This window comes from Ovis aries, chromosome 18 (genome assembly GCF_016772045.2).
Source record: "Ovis aries strain OAR_USU_Benz2616 breed Rambouillet chromosome 18, ARS-UI_Ramb_v3.0, whole genome shotgun sequence".
Classification (NCBI taxonomy): Eukaryota; Metazoa; Chordata; class Mammalia; order Artiodactyla; family Bovidae; genus Ovis; species Ovis aries.
Window position 1 is genome coordinate 22485322 of NC_056071.1, and position 19737 is coordinate 22505058.

The 19737-nt window shown below is 48.2% G+C and overlaps 1 protein-coding gene and 1 pseudogene across 4 annotated transcripts in view; one reads left to right on the plus strand and one right to left on the minus strand.

Moving 5' to 3' along the window:
* HOMER2 (homer scaffold protein 2) overlaps positions 1-19737 on the minus strand; it is a 137806-nt gene that overhangs the window by 60455 nt on the left and 57614 nt on the right. For 2 of the 4 annotated variants that reach the window (XM_060401667.1, XM_060401669.1), the window contains exon 2: positions 6771-9603. The exons of 1 other annotated variant lie outside the window; for it this stretch is intronic. The gene's annotated coding sequence lies outside the window, so the exon portion shown is untranslated. Of the gene's footprint in view, positions 1-6770; positions 9604-11486; positions 19236-19737 lie in introns of those variants that run through there. One more of the 4 variants, XM_060401668.1, reaches the window with a different exon arrangement.
* LOC114109007 (small ribosomal subunit protein eS27-like) lies at positions 16608-16948 on the plus strand (annotated as a pseudogene).

Genomic DNA, 19737 nt, shown 5'->3' on the forward strand with positions numbered 1-19737 from the left:
TGTGGAGACTTGCGTGCTACCTCTTTTGGTCACTTACTCAAAAACGGTACTGGGACTGTGGAAAGCAGTTTGGCAGTTACTCAAAAAGTTAAACACAATTACTGTATGATCTGGCTATTCCATTTTTAGGTATATACCCCCCAAAGAACTGAAATTCGAGGCTCAAATAAATACTTATCCATTAATCTTCATAGCAGCATTATGCACAGGGGCCAAAAGACAGAAACAACTCAAATGTCCACCAACAGGTGAATGGATAAACTGAATGTGTTACACACATACAATGGAATGTACTATTCAGACATTAAAAGGAATGGAATTTTGACATATACTACAATACAGAGGAACCCTGAAAATTATGATGCTAAGTGAAATAAGTCAGACACCAAAGGATAAATACTGTATGATTCCACATGTAGGAATCAAACCATCAAAGGCAGAGACTGAGAGTAGAATGGTGATTTCCAGGGGCTGAGGGCAGGAGAGAATGAGCGTTACTGCTTAATGAGTTCAGAGCCTCTGTTAAGTTCTGGGGACGGGCGGCAGTGACAGGTACACAGCACGGGGAATGGCCTACATGCTGATGAATTGTTAGAATGCTTAGAAGGGGTTCAAGTGCTAAACTTACATTCTGTATATTTTCCAACAACAGCAGCAGAGGGTGCTGCTGAAATGGGAGGGAAGAGGGCAGGGCACAATCTTTAAAGGAATGACACGGCCGCAGCACGTGGCAAAGACTGGCGAGGACCAGCTGGATCCAAGATGGCAGAAGAGTCAACTTTCAGTGGACCCCGAGCCCCATCACGCGCACCCCAACACACCAGCACAAGCTAGCTGGCACACCCACCAGCGCCATGACAGTTCTGAGCCCAGCCATCAAAGGCCAAAACACGGGCACTGGCCCAATCCCTAGAAATCCTCACCTCTTCTCCAAAATAATCCTCCCACGCATTAGCCTATGAAATGATCCAGCCCATAAAAACTAAGTGTGCCATATTTCAGGGCCTCTTGCCTTTTGAGATGGCCCACACTCTGCCTGTGGAATGTGTTTCTCTCTAAATAAATCCAATTATTACTATCACTTTGTCTCCAAATTATTTTGAGATGAGGCAAGAACCTTAAATTCACTGGGAACAGCTCCTAGGGAGTATTGGTGGAGAGGGCCTAAGGTGGATGAGGCAGGAAAGGGCAACCTTGAAGAACAGGCATGGGCGAGAAAACTGCAAATGTTGGGAACTGAAAAGGCAGGTGGAGCAGAGGTGGGTAAGCTGGGCAAGAGGGGGCAGCGAAGCCGGCCAGTACCAAGGCTGGGGGTGCGGAGCTTCACGGAGGGAACTGTCCGGAGCCTCAGGCAGCTCTGACCATGCGGAGGACTGCAGTGCAGAGACACCCAGTGTCCACAGCACTTGACCACAAGCTGCACCTTCTCAGTAAAAACAGAACTGTCAGCTAAAACAGTGAGAAGCTTTCCAGTGTCAAATTGTACAGACTGAGAAACAAAAAAAAAACCCATTTCTCTGCTGACAAAGTTCTGGAGATGGACGCGGTGATGGCGGCACAACAATGTGAAAGCACTCAACGCCAGTGAAGCGCACACTTAAAAGTGGTCAAGATGGTACATCATGTTGCGTACATTTTACCACAGTAACAAAAAAAGATTAAAAAAATATCCAGCCTGCTAGAGTGGAACGCATCTGTCTCTTTTACTCTACTAATGGGGTGTGACTTGAGAGAATGCTCTGGGAGGCAATTTATTATTGTGAATCAAAAGCCTTACAACTGCATTCTCCTGGGACTTCTAGTGGTCCAGGGATTAAGACTCTGTGCTTCCACTGTAGGCAGCACAGGTTTGAATTCTGGTCAGGGAACTAAGATCCCACCTGCTTCGTGGTGCAGCCAAAAAAAAAAAAAAAAAAAAAAACCAACATGACTGCATTCTCTTAAAGCCAGCAACTCCACTTCTAGTAATCTATTCAAGGGCAATAAATGAGGATGTGCAAAGTATACAGGCAAATGGACAGTCACTGAAGAGCTGTTTATTACACACACACACACATACCCCTTGTAAATAATCTAAATGTTCCAAAGTGAGGGATTGTTTAAATCAAGTATAACAGACCCATCAAGACATACCATTCATCCTTTAAAAACTGTAGTATTTAATAAGATGGAAAGGTGTTCTTTTTTTCTTTATCCATTGTGATATACTCTCAACTTCATTAAACTATAGTTCAATGACTTACATCCAGAAGCTACTGAATAAGGAGGCCAACAGGTGTTGCTGAGTCCAGTCTGTGTCCTCTATCCTTCTGAACAGAGCTAGCTAGACCCTGAAGGGTTCCGGTGTCACTCAAAATCTCTTTATTCAGAGAAAACAAAACAAAAAGAACTCAGATGCTCCAGAATTCTGACCAAAGCTAGCCAACACTAACACTATAGATGTTAATAAGAATATACAGTATTAAAGTGAAAAGAGATTACAGGAAAGCATCATTCTATGATCTCATTCTTATAAATGTGTACACTAGTATATATATTAAGTTAGCAATCATCCACTCAGTAGTTCCATAGGAACACCCCAGGAACAAGATCCCCATGGCCTCCGCCTCAGAATCCAGGGCACTCTGGACCTACAAGGGCACAAGAAAGACCATGGGATGGTGACCACAGAGCCAGGGTTGTCTCCGGCAAGAGCGACACTAGGGTTACTGAATGCATGCGAGGTAAAGACAGTGAGCCTTGCTACAACCTGAGATCGTGTCTGGGCAAGAGAGGCCAGTTGCTTGCTTTCCAACCTAGAGGTCAACTGTAGAACTACCCAGACCAAACAAGACAGGTGTGAGAGGACCCCAAACACCATGGTTGACAGAGGGAGAGGGATAGGTGCTCTTAGAACTTCATATAGGGACTTCCCTGGTGGTCAGCCAAAAAAACCCACCAAACTCTGACCAGCATGGGGCCGGCAATTAATATTTTATTGTACACTTACGATTTTGCAAAAAGAGTAGATCTTCTGTTAAGTGTTCTTATCACAAATACACAAACGATAAGCAAGAAGGCCATGAGGAAGCTTTTGAAAGAATGGGTGTCTTTATGGCGTAGGCTGTGGTGATGGTTTCACAGGATGTTCTTATCTCCAAACTCACTAAGTTGTGTACAGACTTTGGTATGCCATCTCAGGTGGCTCAGTGGTAAAGAATCTGCCTGCCAATGCAGGAGATGCAGGTTCGATCCCTGGTTGAGGAAGATCCCCTGGAGGAGGAAATGGCAACCCACTCCAGTATTCTTGCCTGGGAAACGCCATGGACAGAGGAGCCTGGTGGGCTACAGCCCATGGGGTTGCAAAGAGTTGGATGCAACTGAGCACTCAAGAGTATACCTCAATAAACTATTTTTCCTTAAAAAGTTTAGATCACAAGGGAACAGAAATGACTGAAGCTGGATGGGGATTTGGCACCAACAGAACTGAGATCCCAAGGGGCCCTCTGAGCTTGGCTGGGTATTTCCAAACCACCAGCTACCCCAGAAAAAGTCAGAACCCTCGGGTTTAGCGGTTGTTTGGGCTTGTTTCTAACTCACAGTTAATCCACTTCCAACCTAGTGAACCAAGAATTAGTCACTTATTATTCATATCATCCTTGTGGACTCCATTTATGGAAAGATTTTAACCTTCCAGGCAGTATTTATGAAAGAGAAATTTGTTTTCTCACTTCTTTATGGACTGAAGTCACATATAACTACCAGAGAGCTTTCTAATCAGCAGGATTTCACAAAGGTGCTCTCAAAAATTGTTAGGATTCCAGCCAAACAGCCAAGTGCATTAGTTACCTGCCCAAGGAGCCTACAGCAGAACAATTGCCCTTTGTCTTGGGGAAATAATGAAATAGCTGGGGCATGGCTCCTACCCTCCCAGGCCCCTGGATGGGAATTGCTGGACAGTTCTTTGTACCCAAGGACACTGCACGTGACACCAAAGACACAAGCAGGGAGGACCTGCCCCCGTGGGGACAGCAACAAGTCCCAGCACCAAGTAAGTTGACATGTTTAGTATAATATTATGAGGCTGAGACACTGTGTGTCTTAAGAGAAGGAAACCTAGTAAACAATAATAAATCCATTGTTCTTAAGCCACAGTGAGTTCACTCTGACATGCACGAGCAATGCACCTCTCTCCTGTGTGCACAACTGTGGTTGCTGTTCAGTTTGCTAAGTCATATCCAACTCTTTGCGACCCCATGGACTGTAGCACTACAGGCTTCTCTGTCCTTCACTGTCTCCCAGAGTTTGTTCAGATTCATGTCCATTGAGTCGTTGATGCTATCTGACCATCTCATCCTCTGCCTCCCTCTTCTCCTTTTGCCTTCAGTATTTCCCAGCATCAGGGTCTTTTCCAATGAGTCAGCTCTTCGAATCAGGTGGCCAAAGTATTGGAGCTTCAGCTTCAGCATCAGTCCTTCCAGTGAATATTCAGGGTTGATCTCCTTTAGGATGGACTGGTTTGATCTCCTCGCTGTCCAATGGACTCTCAAGAGTCTTCTCCAGCACCACAGTTCGAAAGCACCATTTCTTTGGTGCTCAGCCTCCTTTATGGTCCAACTCTCACATCGGTACATGACTACTGGAAAAAAACCATAGCTTTGACTACATGGACCTTTGTCAGCAAAGTGATGTCTCTGCTTTTTAATACCCTGTCAGGTTTGTCAGAGCTTTTCTTCTAAGGAGCAAGCATCTTTTAATTTCATGGCTGCACTCACCATGAAACTAGCTTGGATGTACAATGTAAATCCAAAATATTTGCTAAACTAAATGATTTGGCTTTGATGCAATGTGGAAATCATATGAGATGTGCCCAAGAAAGCAAAAGTTCCTTTCTAGTATTTCCCATAATGTCAAGGGCAAAACTATAACCAGCTCATCCAGTCCAACAGCTCAGACGTGGGGGACTCAAAGCAGGCCTCCTTCAGTTCCAGGGAATGTTCCTGGGACAGCTGCTGAGACCAGAGCTCTACAGGACTGGACCCTACACTCCTCGCGGCCACTCAGAGTCGGGCTGTGGAGAACACCTGGGCAGTGGATTCCCAAGGCCACCCGGGGCAGAGAGCAGGCAGGGTTGCTGGAGCCCTTCATCACCCAAGCACCCAAGTTCAGACCTCTATCTGCACTCTTAAAAGTCCTTCAAAAATCTAACGCTTGGGGGACTTCCCTGGTTGCCCAGGGGTTAAGAATCTGCTTTGTAATGCACGGGACATGGGTTCAATCCCTGGTCAGGGAACTAAGATCCTATATGCTGTAGGGCAACTGCAACTACTATGCTGCAACTACTGAGCCTGCATGCTGAGAGCCTGTGCTCTGAAACAAGAAAAGCCACTGCAATGGTATGCCCACACACAGCAACAAAGAGTAGTCCCCAACTACTGCAATTAGAGAAAGCCCAAGACCAGCAACAAAGGCCTAGTGCAGCAAAAATAATAATAAAATGAGTTAAAAATAAATCACATAAGATTATTTTCAAAAATCTAACTCCTGGCCCTAGGGACAGACAGACAGATGAATGAAACATTGTGCTGGACAGCACACCCTGGCAGTGGCACCGAGTGAACACTGGTGGAAAATGCCAGCACCCAAGGGTGCAGAGCTGAGGTCTTCAGTACGGCAGCCAGAGGTTGCTACCTGGGATCCCTGACCAGGCTGGGTGGTTGCCCATGAGCCACGGGACAGGATATCACAGTGCTCAGATTCCCCTCCCACGGGAGGCTTGTTTCTATGCTCTACTTGAATATCAGGCCCTATCTTAGCAGAGGCGTGGGATGGACCACAGGGCCTTACTTGCTTGTTCCTGAGTTCTCCTCCGTGGAACTCTCACACACACTCACGTCCACATCTTCAAGCGCCATTGCTGTATGACGATGCCCAGAGGTCTGCCCCCAGATGCTCCCCTGGGTGTCTCTCCTGGGCTTGGCGCCCAATCTGACCCCCCTGCAGCCCTATTCCAGGTGTCCCCACCTTCAGATCTGTCAGAATAGCAGAACCCCAGGAGTTTCATGCCAGCAGATGGCAAGAGCATCTCCAGCCTCCGTCTGCCCCCCAGCAGTTCAGGCCCCTAGCCGTCTTCCTAGCAGCATCCTAAATTGGGCCACAGGTATGCTGAGCCACAGGTTCACACAGCACAGAGCCCAGAGGGCATCTGTTCATCACCGTGCTCATAAAAGGTCGGCACACTGACAATGTCTACTGCCTGGCAGACTGGGTATCTGGAAGCTGTCTTCCTTCTCATTTGTACAAGGATGTCACTGGGTTGGGAGGAAGTAGCTTGTTGACAAGGAGATCTCCTCAACCCTTGGGGCAGAGCAGACCCTGGGGTGACTGGAGGGCCTGGATGGGCCACTTCTGACTGTGAACAGTCTTATGCATTTATCCGTGAGCTGTACAAATATTTTCTATGTGTGCATGACATCAAGAAGATTGGGCAATTCTGACCTTGCTGACAACAATAGCTCTCTTTGTTTCTGGAGCCTTTCTGTTGGCATGTAAATAAGCTCAGGTTTCTCCCACAGGCACCAAACCTGTAAGGCCATGTACCTGACCCCGCTTCTGCCCACGGGCTGCTGTTCAGAAGCAGCACCAGGCTGCTCGCCAGGACAGGATCCAGGAGGACCAAGGCCCTGTCATGGGGACAGTCTCGATGAGTCCAGCAGCCACCTCCCTCCGGAATCTCGCAGTGGCACTTACACCCAGGACACCTCCCCCCACTGTATGTAATTACACATTACCTGACAATTCAGTTCTTCAGTTCTCCCCACAAAGAGGCTTCACAGGTCAAAGTGACCACAGACTCCAGCATTAGTTACCAAAAAAAAAAAAAAAAGAGTCAAAGGCAAGCAGGAATTAAATGGAATATCCAGCACCAGCAAGAGTGCAGTTAACATATGAACACAATAGAGCACCACATCACCATTTAAAAAGAGAGCGTGGCTGTGACTATATAAATACTGCTCCCCGCAGAGCCAAGAAATGCACTGGGACCCTATTTCCTTCTGCACAGTTCAAAGTCAGGAGTCAAGCACTCCAAGGAGGGAAAGGTTCCCAGCATCCAGGTCAAAGAGCAGCTTCTTGAGACTTCCCTGGTGGTCCAGGGACTAAGACTGTGTGCTCCCAATGCACGGGGCTCGGGTTCGATCCCTCGTTGGGGAACTAAGATCCTGCCTGCCACAACTAAGAGTCTGTGCATGTGTTCCTTCGTTCATTCACGCTAAGTCGCTTCAGTCGTGTCCGACGCTTTGTGACGCTATGGACTGCAGCCTGCCAGGCTTCTTTGCCCATGGGATTCTTCAGGCAAGAATACTGGAGTGGGTTGCCATTTCCTCCTCCAGGGGATCCGCCTGACCCAGAGATCAAACCCGCGTCTCCTGCGGCTCCTGCATTACAGGCAGATTCTTTGCTGCTGAGCTACCGAGGAAGCCCCAACTAAGAGTTCACATGCCGCAGCTAAAGATCCTAAAGCTAAGGCTGGGTACAGCCAAATAAATAAGTAAATTTATTTTTTAAAGAGAAGCTTTTCCTTGCCAGCATGCTCCCCACTGTTCAAGGCAGGTGGTATCTCAGTGTGCTTCACATTTGGATCACAACATGCTCGCAATTGTTTTTTATTTTTTGTGGAGTTTTTCTACTGCCTTTTTTTTCCTATTGAGAAAAGAAACAGCCCATGTTCCTATAACCCTCGTGTCTTCCAGCTTCTTGTTCTCTCTGAACGTTTCCTGGAATCCATTCCAGTCTCTGTCCTGGAGATATTATTCTTGGAGCCAACGGCTTCCAGTTCTAATTTGGACTGGGTGCTTCTGAGGCCCACTCACAGCCGTCTGTCTGGAAGTTCTTTTCTTTAGGCTCCCGGAAGCCGTCCATTCTCTTTCTGCCCCCAGCTGCCTCCTTACTAGACTTCACCCTTGTGTGGCTGGCACAGACAATCAGAATGAGTGCGAATAAATCTTCAGTTCTTGTATACCTATAACTGACTTCACTGTCCCCTGACACTGGATGAGGGTGGCTCAGTGTATTTGCTTCCTGGGGCTACAAACTACAACTAACTGGGTGGCTTAAAAGTACAGGGTCTTGGGACTTCCCTGGTGGCGCAATAGATAAGAATCTGCCTGTCAATACAGGGGGGCATGGGTTTGATCCCTGGTCCAGGAAGATGCCACATGCTGAGGAGCAACTAAATCTGTGTGCCACAACCACTGAAGTCCACTTGCCCTAGTGCCCATGCTCCACCACAAGGGAAGCCGCTGCAATGAGACGCCCATGCACTGCAACAAAGAGTGGCCCCCACTTGCTGCAACTAGAGAAAGCCTGCATGCAGCAACGAAGACCAACCAAGACCGAGACCCAAAGAAACACCTACAGGATTTGGAACTTCTCTGGTGGTCCAGTGGCTGGGACTCCGTGCTCCCAATGCAGGGGTCTGGGGGTTCGATCCCCGGTCAGGGCACTAGATTCCACTAGATTGCCGCAACTAACAGTTTGCATGCTGCAACTACAGATCGAAGATCCTGCATGCTACAACTAAGACCCGGGGCAGCCAAAGAAACAAATAGATATTTCTCAAAAGCTAAAGGGTCTCATCATCTCCCAGCTTGGAGGTAGGAAGTCCAAAATCACCTTCACTGCTAAAACCAAGGGGTGAGGAAGCTCTCTCCACAGGCTCCAGGGGAGAATCCGGCCACCTGGCCTTCTCTAGCTGCTGGGGCTACCAAGACCTGTCCCTCCACCTTCAGGTCTCCCTCTGCTGAGCTCACATCCCCATCTCTCTTCTGTGTGCAGTAAAATCTCTTTTGGCCTCTCCCTCATAAGGACGCATGTGATTGCATCAGGCTCACAGGGATAATCCACACTGAGCTCCTCCTCTCAAGATCCTTTCTTTAGCTGCCTCCAGAGACCCTTTTATCAGGTAACACTACAGGTTCCAGTGATTAGGGCCTGACATCTGTGGGAGACAGTGGATACAAAATTTTTTTTCAATGGTTAAAAAATTATTCTCCCTCAGAGCCTTGAAGGCCCGGCTTTACTGTCTATTGTCCTGTGCCCACGTTGTCTGATTAGACATTTATTTTGCTGGCTCTTCCTCTTCCTGGCTCCTCAGCATGAGAGCACTCCACGCGCCCTCCCTAGCTGACCTAACCAAGCAGGCACCAGGGCTTCAAACGCCATCCATTGACCCCAGATCCACGCAGGACCAAGGAAGGCTTTATTCCTTTTTCTTTTTTTTAATTGGAAGATAACTGCTTTACAGTGTTGTGTTGGTTTCTGCCATACAACAACGTGAATCAGCCATAAGTTACACATACGTCCCTTCTCTCTGGAGCCTCCCTCGCACCCCTACCCATCCCACCCCTCCAGGTGCAAGGCTTTATTCTATTGATAGAATGCCAGTACCCACACCCCAGCCTTGCCTCTGCCAACCAAGCCCACCTGTCCTCATCTTCTCCTGAGACCGTCCATTAAAGTTCTAGCTTTTAGGACTTCCCTGGTGGTCCAGTGGTTAAGAATCTGTGCTTCCAATGCAGGAAGTGCAGGTTCGATCCTTGGTTGAGGAACTGAGTTCCCAAATACCTTGAGGCCAAAAAAACCCAAAACATGGAAAAAAATTTTTTTAAAGCAATATTGTAACAAATTCAATAAAGACGTTAAAAATGGTCTATATGAAAAAAATTAAAAAAAGAAAGAAAAACATCCTAGCTTTCAGCACCACGTCTCGTTCCTGCTCTGGAATGGACTCACAGGCTTGGTCAGGAGGCTCTCTGGGGTTCTGCGGGGCAGACTGGCCCCTCCTCTTGGGCCCACTGGGCTCTGGGTGTCTCTACATTTCTGACATGGCCATGCCTCTACCTGCCTTCTATCATCCAGAAATGTGTTCCAGTCTCTCAGCTGCTTATAATTCCCTCCCATTCACTTTGCTGTCATAGGATTATACTTTTAATAATCTCTTTATTATCATTTTAATGGGTTCTGGGGAGGAAAGGTAGAAAGAAGCACTGTGCTGAGACCTCCATCTTGAACTCTGTGTTAATCTCATTAATTTTTCAGTTATAACTTGCACATGCTTAAAAGATAACAGACGGTCTCTTCTAAGCCCCTTTTCCGCGGTCTCTTCTGGGTGGGAAGTGAGGGTGGTGATGGCAGGGGTCAGGCTGGCGTCCCAGCTTGTCATCTCCCGCCTGCCTCCGACACACACAGACCCTCCTTGTCGGAGCACCACTGCGCCTGACACAGATCTGCCGGTGCGAGTTACAGGACTGGCGACCTGCATGCGGGTTTCCTCTTTCTAGGATTTTTTTTTTATTTTTATTTTAAAGCAAATTACTTCTGTGGCCTTCCCTGTAAGGCTTGCATACATGCACCAGGACACTAAATGAAGAGAAGGGACAACTTTAGATGGGGATCATCTTTTGCAGGTTCCATCAGCCCAAGGGGACCTTTTTTACTCAAAAGCAGAGCTGGCATGATACATTCCTGCCTTACAAAGGCTCAAGTTTAAAAATAAACACGGGCATTTGAAGGAGCACAGAAATAGTTTGTGCCCGCAGCTCCACAGACCCCCCCAGCCTTAGGTGTCTGCTGGCCCAGGAGGAGCTGAGGCCATGTTCAAAGTCAGCCCTGAGGACCCCAAATGAGCGATACGTGAGTCAAGAAAGCCTTTTTGTGCTGGATTCTCTGGTACTACACGGAGTCAGCTGCACTCCATTCAGACTAACCACAGGGGGCCACCCTGCCTGGCTCTTCACACCGGGGCTGTGAAGGCAGTGCGCCGTGCCCCACTGGAGCCCAAACCCACGACCTCAACTGGCCACTGTCTCCTCCTCCCCATCAACCCCTGTTCCAGCCTACAGGATTAACAAAACAGATCTGCTTGTCCCTACCTGTGCCTTCTCCCTGGAATGGCTCTTATTCATGGGCATCCCCCAACCGCTCAGGCCACCCCCACTGGTCAGAACCCCACCACCTTTCAAATCAAAGTGCAACGCCGCCTCCTCTGGCAGAGGCACCTGGGTCCACTGCCAGCCCAGAGTCCGCCCCTGGAGCCCAGCTCTGTGTCTCCCTCGTGGCCCTCATGTGGCTCTGCTTTGTCTCTGGTGGCTGCAGGTGTGCTGTGTCCCACACTGGGCTGTGGGCCCCCTTGACCAGGAAGCAGGTTATTTCCAGAACCCCTGCGGACTCTGGTAGAGGAAGTACCTGAAATTGCGGCCCAAGTTTTCAGTGAACCCACGTCCCAAAGGGCCCACAGTATCCAGCCGCTGTCTGGCAAGCACAATCCTATGAAATTCCACAGGGCAGAGAAGCAGATCTCTGCTGGACAGCCGTGAGACCCCTTCCCCACAGGAGAACTGCTAGGGACTGTCTTCCTCCCAGCACACACACACACACACACAAGTGCACATGTACACAGTGCGTGCACACATATGCACACACACAGAGGTGTGCAGCGAGGTACTGACCCTCTAGCTCCAGGCTGCACCAGGTCAGCAGAAGGCCCAGCCTGTGGCTCCCACCAGCAACTCTGTCCTTTATCCCAGGTGCTGTGCAGATGACCTTTCCAGGGCGCCCTGCCAGGCCAGAAAGCACAGCCCTACTGGGCTAAGTACAAGGGCCAGGACTATGTCTGATGTGCTGTGTCACAGCCAGAGCCCGGCACCCAGAAAACATGCCTTAACTCATTACTGACCAGGGGAAACTAAGGCCTATGGCTGGCGATTCCTATTTTGGCCAGCCAAAATATTAATTCTGTTATTTCACCAACACTTTGCAGGCTATTACACTCAAAAGTTATACCTGAGACACCTGTAAAGTCTAATTTTTGTGAAATGTTGTCTTCGATTGTAGAGGCAAAGGAGGCTTCTCCAGCACTGTGTTCACGTTCACTGTCCATATCAGAATCAATCGCTAAGGTAATTTTTGTCTTTTTTTTTGGTCTAATATTCACATCGTCTGAATAACTGTATTCTGAAGAACTATCATCTTCTGAGACACTAGTATATACATCACTTGGATAATCAGAGAAAATATCTATATGAAATTCACTGAAAAATTTTCTTCACTCAAAATTTCATGACACGTCATTTTTGAAAATTTTACGATAATAAACTTCCATTTTTATCTACACGAGGTTGGAACGAAAACCTGACGCAGCAAAATGTGAATGATAATGACAGTCATGAGATGTATGATGAACCCTTGATCAATTTTAAGCTCTAACAAGTTCACACAGTGATGTTAATCGTATCACTCTCTAAAAACATATTAATACGTCTCTGGTCAACAATGTTTGGGTAACAAAAGAAACATTAATATATCTCTTGTTAATAATGTGTTAACAAAGGGATGAGGGACTTCCCTGGCAGTCCAGTGGTTAGGACTTAGCGTTTTCACTGCCATAGCCCAGGTTCTATCCCTGGCCAGGGGACTAAGATCCTGCAAGCCAAAAGACAAACAAAAAAACCAGAAAGGGCTGAGAGAGAAGGTACACAGAGACAGAGAACAAAAGCGTTAGAGCAAACAGCCAAGTTCCACTTATACTTCTTCAGGTTTGGAAGAGACTGTACAGAGCGTTGGTGGGTCTTCAGTAGACAGAAAGAAGTGACTATTAGAAGAACGACCTGTTTTCCTATCCCTCTGTGCTGTGCTCTGATGAATCAGATGGGCGCTATTTATCAGACTGGATCTTCTACAGGTTCTTTCCCCTTTTGGAAAAGGTCTGATACTCGACTTCCAGCAGAAACAGGCAGCCAGCAGGTGTCTAGACAGTTGGGGCCTATGTGTGCCCAGAGTCTGGCCTGGAACAGCCGTACTACTTCCCATGTGCCAAGGACACACTGCCCGTCCCCTCTGAAGGCCCAGATGGCCGTGTGTAGACCTCTCCTTGCTCCATTTTTATCCGCCTCAAGATTCCATCCTCAGATTTTCAGGCTTCCGTGCACATTCATGGGCTTCCCAGGTAGTAAAGAACCTGTCTGCCAATGCAGGAGACACAAGAGACACAGGTTCGATCCCTGGATCAGGAAGATCTCCTGGAGGAGGGCATGGCAACCCACTTAAGTATAGTTGCCTGGGAAATCCCATGGATAGAGGAGCCTGGCAGTCTACAGTCCATGGGGTTGCAAAGAGCTGGACACGACTGAAATGACTTAGCACAGCACACAAACACATGCACATCTTCAGTGCAACCTGTGCTCCTCTCCTAAAGGGTCTGTCTTTTAAATAAGAGATGGCTTTCCGTTCCTACAGCAATGCTGAGATCCATACCACCAGCAGTATCAGCAGCACCTCAGAAAAGGTATTTCGCAGAGGTTCCGGTGTGTATTGATCATCTGTGGTTGTCTTGCACTGCTCTGGGCACTGACAAAAACAGCTCACCTCCTTTTCCCAACAACCTTGACAGTCAGCGCCTGTGTCTTCATTTTAACAGAGGAAAACGGGAGGAAAAGATGAAATAATTTACTCAAGGGCACATACAGCGATAAGCTGGGAGTCACCTGGAACACCTAAGCCCAACACGCACCTCTGGATCCCTTCCCGAGTGCATGCCCAGTCAGGCCCCGCACCTGTTCCCTGACCCTCCACCCCAGGCCACCATGTTAAGGCAGGAGCCTTCTTGAGGGCCTTGACGGGTCTCTGGGCAAATACATTAATCCTTATACATCTCTTTTTAAAAAATATTTATGTATGTATGTATTGTTCCTTGGAGGAAAAGCTATGACAAAACTAGACAGTGTATTAAAAAGCAGAGACATTATTTTTCTAACAAAGGTCCCTATAGTCAAAACTATGATTTTCCCAGTGGTCATGAATGGATATGAGAGTTGGACCATAAAGAAGGCTGAACACTGAAGAATTGGTGCTTTTGAACTGTGGTGCTAGAGAAGACTTGAGAGTCCGCTGGACAGCAAGAAGATCAAACCAGTTAATCCTAAAGGAACTCAACCCTGAACATTCATTGGAAGGGCTGATGCTGAAGCTGAAGCTCCAATACTTTGACCACCTGATATGAATAGCCAACTCATTGGAAAAGACCCTGATGCTGCGAAAGACTGAGGGCAGGAGGAAAAGAGAGCAACAGGGGATGAGATGGTTGGATGGCATCACCGACTCAATGGACATGAGTTTGAGCAGACTCTGGGAATTGGTGAAGGACAGGGAAGCCTGGGGTGCTGCAGTCCATGGGGTTGCAAAGAGTCAGACACGACTGAGCAATTGAATGACAATGATCACGTAGTTGGGTCCCCATACTTAGGTGCTTTCTAAAGGTCACCTCCTCAACCTAACAAGACAGTTTTAGAGCTCTCTTCACAGGAAATTCCAAGGGTTTCAGGAGCTCTGTGCCAGGAACAGGACGAAGACCAATCATCTACTTCTTATTATAAATCACAGTATCACAGGAGCCTTGCTGAGCCTCTCTTTCCCCGGCCAGACACCCCTGTGATCCACCCTCAGGGGACACGGCACCTCCCCTGCAGGCATTTTTCACAGCCGATCACCAAGCTCCTTGCTGCCTACTCCAGGTGATTTTCTTCCCTCTTTCCTCCAACTCCCCAGTCTTCAATCTCTTGTCATCAGGCCCTGTCATCCTCTACCCCTCACTGCTGCTGTCAAGCACCAACCTCCATGTCACTCCCCCTCATTTCTTGATGATTTCAGCTCCTGGATAATGGGCCATCTCTCCTACACGACTCCCGTCCTGATTCTCAGTCACCTCAATACGCACACACGTACACATGATCCCTCCAACTGGCCTGCCAGTTGCTTGCACTGCCTTCAGCCCCTCCAACTCCTTGTCACTAACTCGAAACCGATCAATAATCTTCATTTAATGCACCCCACTCTCTGCAACTGGTGCCCACTCACCCACCCCACCCAGTTACTACTTCCAATCATCTTTCCCTGCTCTATTGCTCACAGTACTTACCACCTCTAATATGCTACATAATTTACTTGTTTTCATTTGATTTACCGTGCATCTCATTTGAATGTAAGGGCCAGTAAGGCAGAGACTTTTGTCTTTCTGGTTCCTGCCTGTAGCACCATGAGCAGCACCTGGTACACCAGAAACTCAACAAACTTATTGAATGAATGAATGAATTTTAATCACTTGCATAATTATTCAATATCCATTTCCTCTGCTAAACTGTAAGCGTTACAAGGACAGAGGCCAAGATCCATCTTAGTCACCCCGGGAAGCACTCAGTAAATATTACTTAACTGAGAAAATGGAGGAGCAAAGTTCAGATTTAAGAAATCCGTTGCTGGGCTAAATTGGCTGCTTGCAAGGGTCATCTCCTCCCGGACTGCCTGGATCTGGCTCTGTCCCCACTGACTGGCACCTGAATACAGGTGACCTAAATAAAGCTGTTGATTCTGATAAGCCTAAGCACGAAGCATCAGAAGCCCTCAGACATAGAGATCTGAGTGCATACAGCGGTTTCTGATGCCACTGTGCAAATATTTGATCCCGTGGATGGCGGGGCGCGGGGGCGGGGGGGACTCATTTTACCTGTCATCAAGAATAGTTTCAGTGGCTACCTGAAAAAATTCATTCTAAAAGCATGATGGAGAGGACCTTCAATCATGAACTTCCTCTCTGGAAAAAACACTTAACAAGATCCTAACTGGGTTTTTAAAAAAGTATTTCCATTTGTTTTGGCTGCCCTGTGTCTTACCTGTGGCATGCAGGATATTTTAGTTACAGCACGCAGACTCTCAGTTGTGGCATGCAGACTCTTAGTTGCAGCATATGGTAGCTAGTTCCTTGACCAGGGATCAAATCCGGGACCCCTGCATTGGGAGTGCAGAGTCTTAGCCTCTGGACCACCAGAGAAGTGTCCTATCTGGGTGTCAGATTATAACTTCAGTTTGTGACTTCCTCTTCAAACTGAACTCATGGCTCACTAGGTTAGTTTCACCATACATGGGTAAGAGATTTGCTCCAGGAAAAAAAGACACATAAATAAGCCAAACACTTTTTGTAAAAGGCACAAAGAGAACCAAATTTCACTACTTCAGACTTAGTCTGACCTCTCACCCAGGATGGAGGAGCTTGAAAATCTCCCTCTTCTACAGAGATAAAGTGCTGCCGGGGAAACCAGTCCTGAAAGTCACATCATTCAAGTACCTTGCTTCTCAGGTTCCTGACAGGCGGGTCCTTCTATTCCATTCAGGAGAACCTCAGCTGCAACAAAGCAGCCACAACACTTGGGGAAACGAAAAGTTCTTGTGCATCTCTGAGACAAGCAATGCAGGCAATCAGCTAAACACCTGAACCCCTGGCAAATATGAGAAACATCCCGATTCACAGCCAAAAAGCAGGTGAGAACAGTGTGGGCTTTGGTGATCTTACCACCCTGCCCTGTGTCAAGATTAATATCGAAGTAAGTCATCAGATACAGACCCAGCCTAACAGGTTTACTTATTGGGGACTTGGACTCCTATTACGTGATCTGAACAATGTCTTAATAGATGTCGATTGCAACATACAACTCAACAAGGGTGAAGAATTAAGTCATTCTGAGAACCTCTGCTGAGGTCTGAGAAAAAGGGCTGAGAGAAATTGGAAGAGAGAAGGATGAGAAAAGGAAGACCGAGGAATGGCTCAGTAGATTCAGGGTGAAAGAAATCTGTAGAAAACTTGGCTGTGTTCCGGTGGTGACGACTTCCCCAGCAGAACATGCCTCTCACAAACGATCCCCTCCATCCCTCTCCAGAAGAGAAGAGGACACACAAGAAGAAGCGCCTGGTGTGGAGCCCCAGTTCCCACCTCATGGATGTGAAATGCCCAGGATACTACAGCCATCTCTAGCCAGGCACAGACTTAGCTTCGCGTGCTGGCTGCTCCACTGTCCTCTGCCAGCCTACAAGAGGAACAGCCAGGCTTGCAGACAGACGCTCTTTCAGATGGAAGCAGCATTAAAAGCACCCTGAATCCAGATGAGTGGGAAACCATCACAAACAGCACATTTTGGATTTAAAAAGGAAAGAAAGAGGCACTTTCCTGGTGGCCCAGGGGTTAAGAATCCACCAATACAGGGGACACAGGTTTGATTCCTGGTCCAGGGAGATGCTACATTGTTGCGAAGCAACTAAGCCTGTGCACCACAACTACTGAGCCCAAGCACCTAGATCCTGGGCTCTGCAAGAAGGGAAGCCACCGCAATGAGAAGCCTGCAGACCACAGCTAGAGAGCAGACCCCCACTTGCCTCAACTAGAGAAGAGCCCACACACAGCAATGAAGACCCAGTGCAGCTATAAATAAATAAATTTTTTTAAATAAAGAAAACTCAGCTGTGTGAATGGCTATGTGCTCACAACAGACTAAAGATACCTGCTCTTAACCCCTGCTGTTTGGAAGGTGTGCTAACAGAGCTTCCTTAAACACGTCTCTTCCTTTAGACCTCAAGTTTGTACTTTTGAAACAAAGAGTGTCTTTCATTTCTCCTGGAACTGTACAAGTCTCAGAGTCAGACAACATACATAACCACCAGCCCACTCAATGTGCTGGTTGTGTGACATTAGCCAAGTAACTTAACCTCTCTGAAATCATTTCTTTATCCATAAAACATGAAGCTTAAATGAAATAATACCTATAGATAATCAACAAATATTCCTTCCTTTCCTCCCAGCAAAACTCAATCTTCCACAGAATTCAAGTAAGACAGCACAGTGACCGTCTGGCACAACCTCTGTCTGTCCAGCACACCATCCTGTGGCCTCACAGATAAAGAGCCTGTGTAATTATGGAACAGGAAAACAGCCAGGAAATAATCAGCCAGTTCCGAGATGCCACCATGGCTCCTGAGGGGAGGTCAGCTGCCAGAAGACAAAAAAGCCTTCTCTTGCCCTCACAGAGTCTCCAGAAATTTCCACCAAGTACACAGAGAAACCAGTGTCAATACTGCAGTGGCTGGGAGATCGGGGGTACGGCCCAAGGCCATGGACACCTTGCATGGGCAGTCACGTGGCAGTGAAGGGACAAGAAAGACCAACCAAGACCTCACAGGGCCGCTGCGAACAGCTGCTGGATGCCGGTATCTCAGGGAAAACATGCGCCATATCACGTGACACCTTCATCCGCTTCCGTGACACTGCCAGGGTTGTGCCAGCCTTACCCACTGCTTGAAAGACGGCTGTTTGCAGCCGCCTCCATCTCTCTGCGAGAAGGACCACTTGAGAAGGAGGCTCCCAGAGGAACGGTGTGCCTGGGCCTATGCTGTCCTGCCATCCCCAGTGTGCTCTATTTAATTATTCAAGGGATGAGGCATTGTTGCCTTCGTGGGCAAAGCTTTCAGAATATTTAAAATTCATGGGAGAAGCCAAGGAGTGGCTTTTTAAAGCTCCCTCCCTTGAAGCCAGTGATAGGCTTTCAATCAGGTGGTGGGATTCCAATTTTCCAGGATTTTCCATCTTTGGTGAAACATGCCTGCTTTAAAAAAAAAAAAGAAAGAAAAAAACTGAGAGGAGAAAAAATAAAAGAGGAAGCTCTGACAAAAGTCAGACTTGATTAATCTTCAGTTTTGTCCCAGGGGAGTCGCTTTCAGACTTAGCAGATCGGATGCTGTGAGTGCCAAAGTCAGGCGGGAGGCCAGGAACTTCCTGGGAGCATGCTGGGTGTGGGGAGGGAGGGGGACCCTGAGCTAGTATACTCTGCTCCACCCCAGGCCCGATTCAGAGATTGTCTCACCCAGCTCCACATCCTGGAAGAGATACACAGGCCACCAAGGTGGGCGCCTGAGGGCCCGCGAAGGTGGCCTCACAGCCCTGGCTGAGATGTGGGCTGGGGCTAGGCACCCCTCAAGGCTGTGCCCAGGGAACACTCACCACGCCACATCACAGAGGGGTCCACTGAGGCCCCAGGATGGGCGAGGGGCCGACACCTGAGAGGACGCGGTCTGAGGAAAGGCGGGCAGGCTTCTGGGGCCTCAGCACTCATTCACTGAGCTGCACTGAGCCACTGCAGGGGCTTCACGTCTCCCAGCGAAGCTCAGCCCAACACCACATCCTCACCCTACAGGAAAGCCTGGCAGAGCCCAGAGCTTGTTGCTTCTCAGAGCAAGAAGGTCTGGACGACGGTTTCAGAGTCATCACAGGCCACCTCTTTCTGTCTCTGCCCTGTGTACACCCCACCCGTGTACACCCAGGTGCGCTCAGGCCCCCTCAGCCCCCATGGAGCCACACCCTCTGCCTGCGCCTCCCTCCCTCTGGTCCCAGTCCATCCAGGTGTGGCCACAGGAGCAAACCACCTCCTCCGAATGGCAGCGGTCCTCTACGTGGAAGCCGCTCTCTCCTGCCCCTGCCTCTTGGCCCAAGTTCTCTCTTCTCTCAGCTGAACATGCCCAGATCCTTTCAACAGGCCTTTCTTTAGGGTCAAGGGCTGCTTTGAAAATCTGATCAGAAACTATAGCCATCCTCCCTAGAAAAGAACATACACATATACAGTGCTCCATACAGTTTGTGGGGATGGGTGTTCACAGACCCCTGAACTGCACATAGGGACTTCATTTTTAAAAATTGTGTATTTATTTATTTCTGGGTGTGCTGGGTCTTTGTTGCTGTGCACAAGCTTTCCCTACTTGTGGCAAGTACAGTCTGCTCTCTAGTTGTAGTGTGTGGGTTTCTCACTGTGGTGGGCTCTCTGGTTTCAGAGCACACCCTCTAGGCATGCAGGCTCCAGTAGTTGTGGCTCGTGGGTTTAGCTGCCCCGT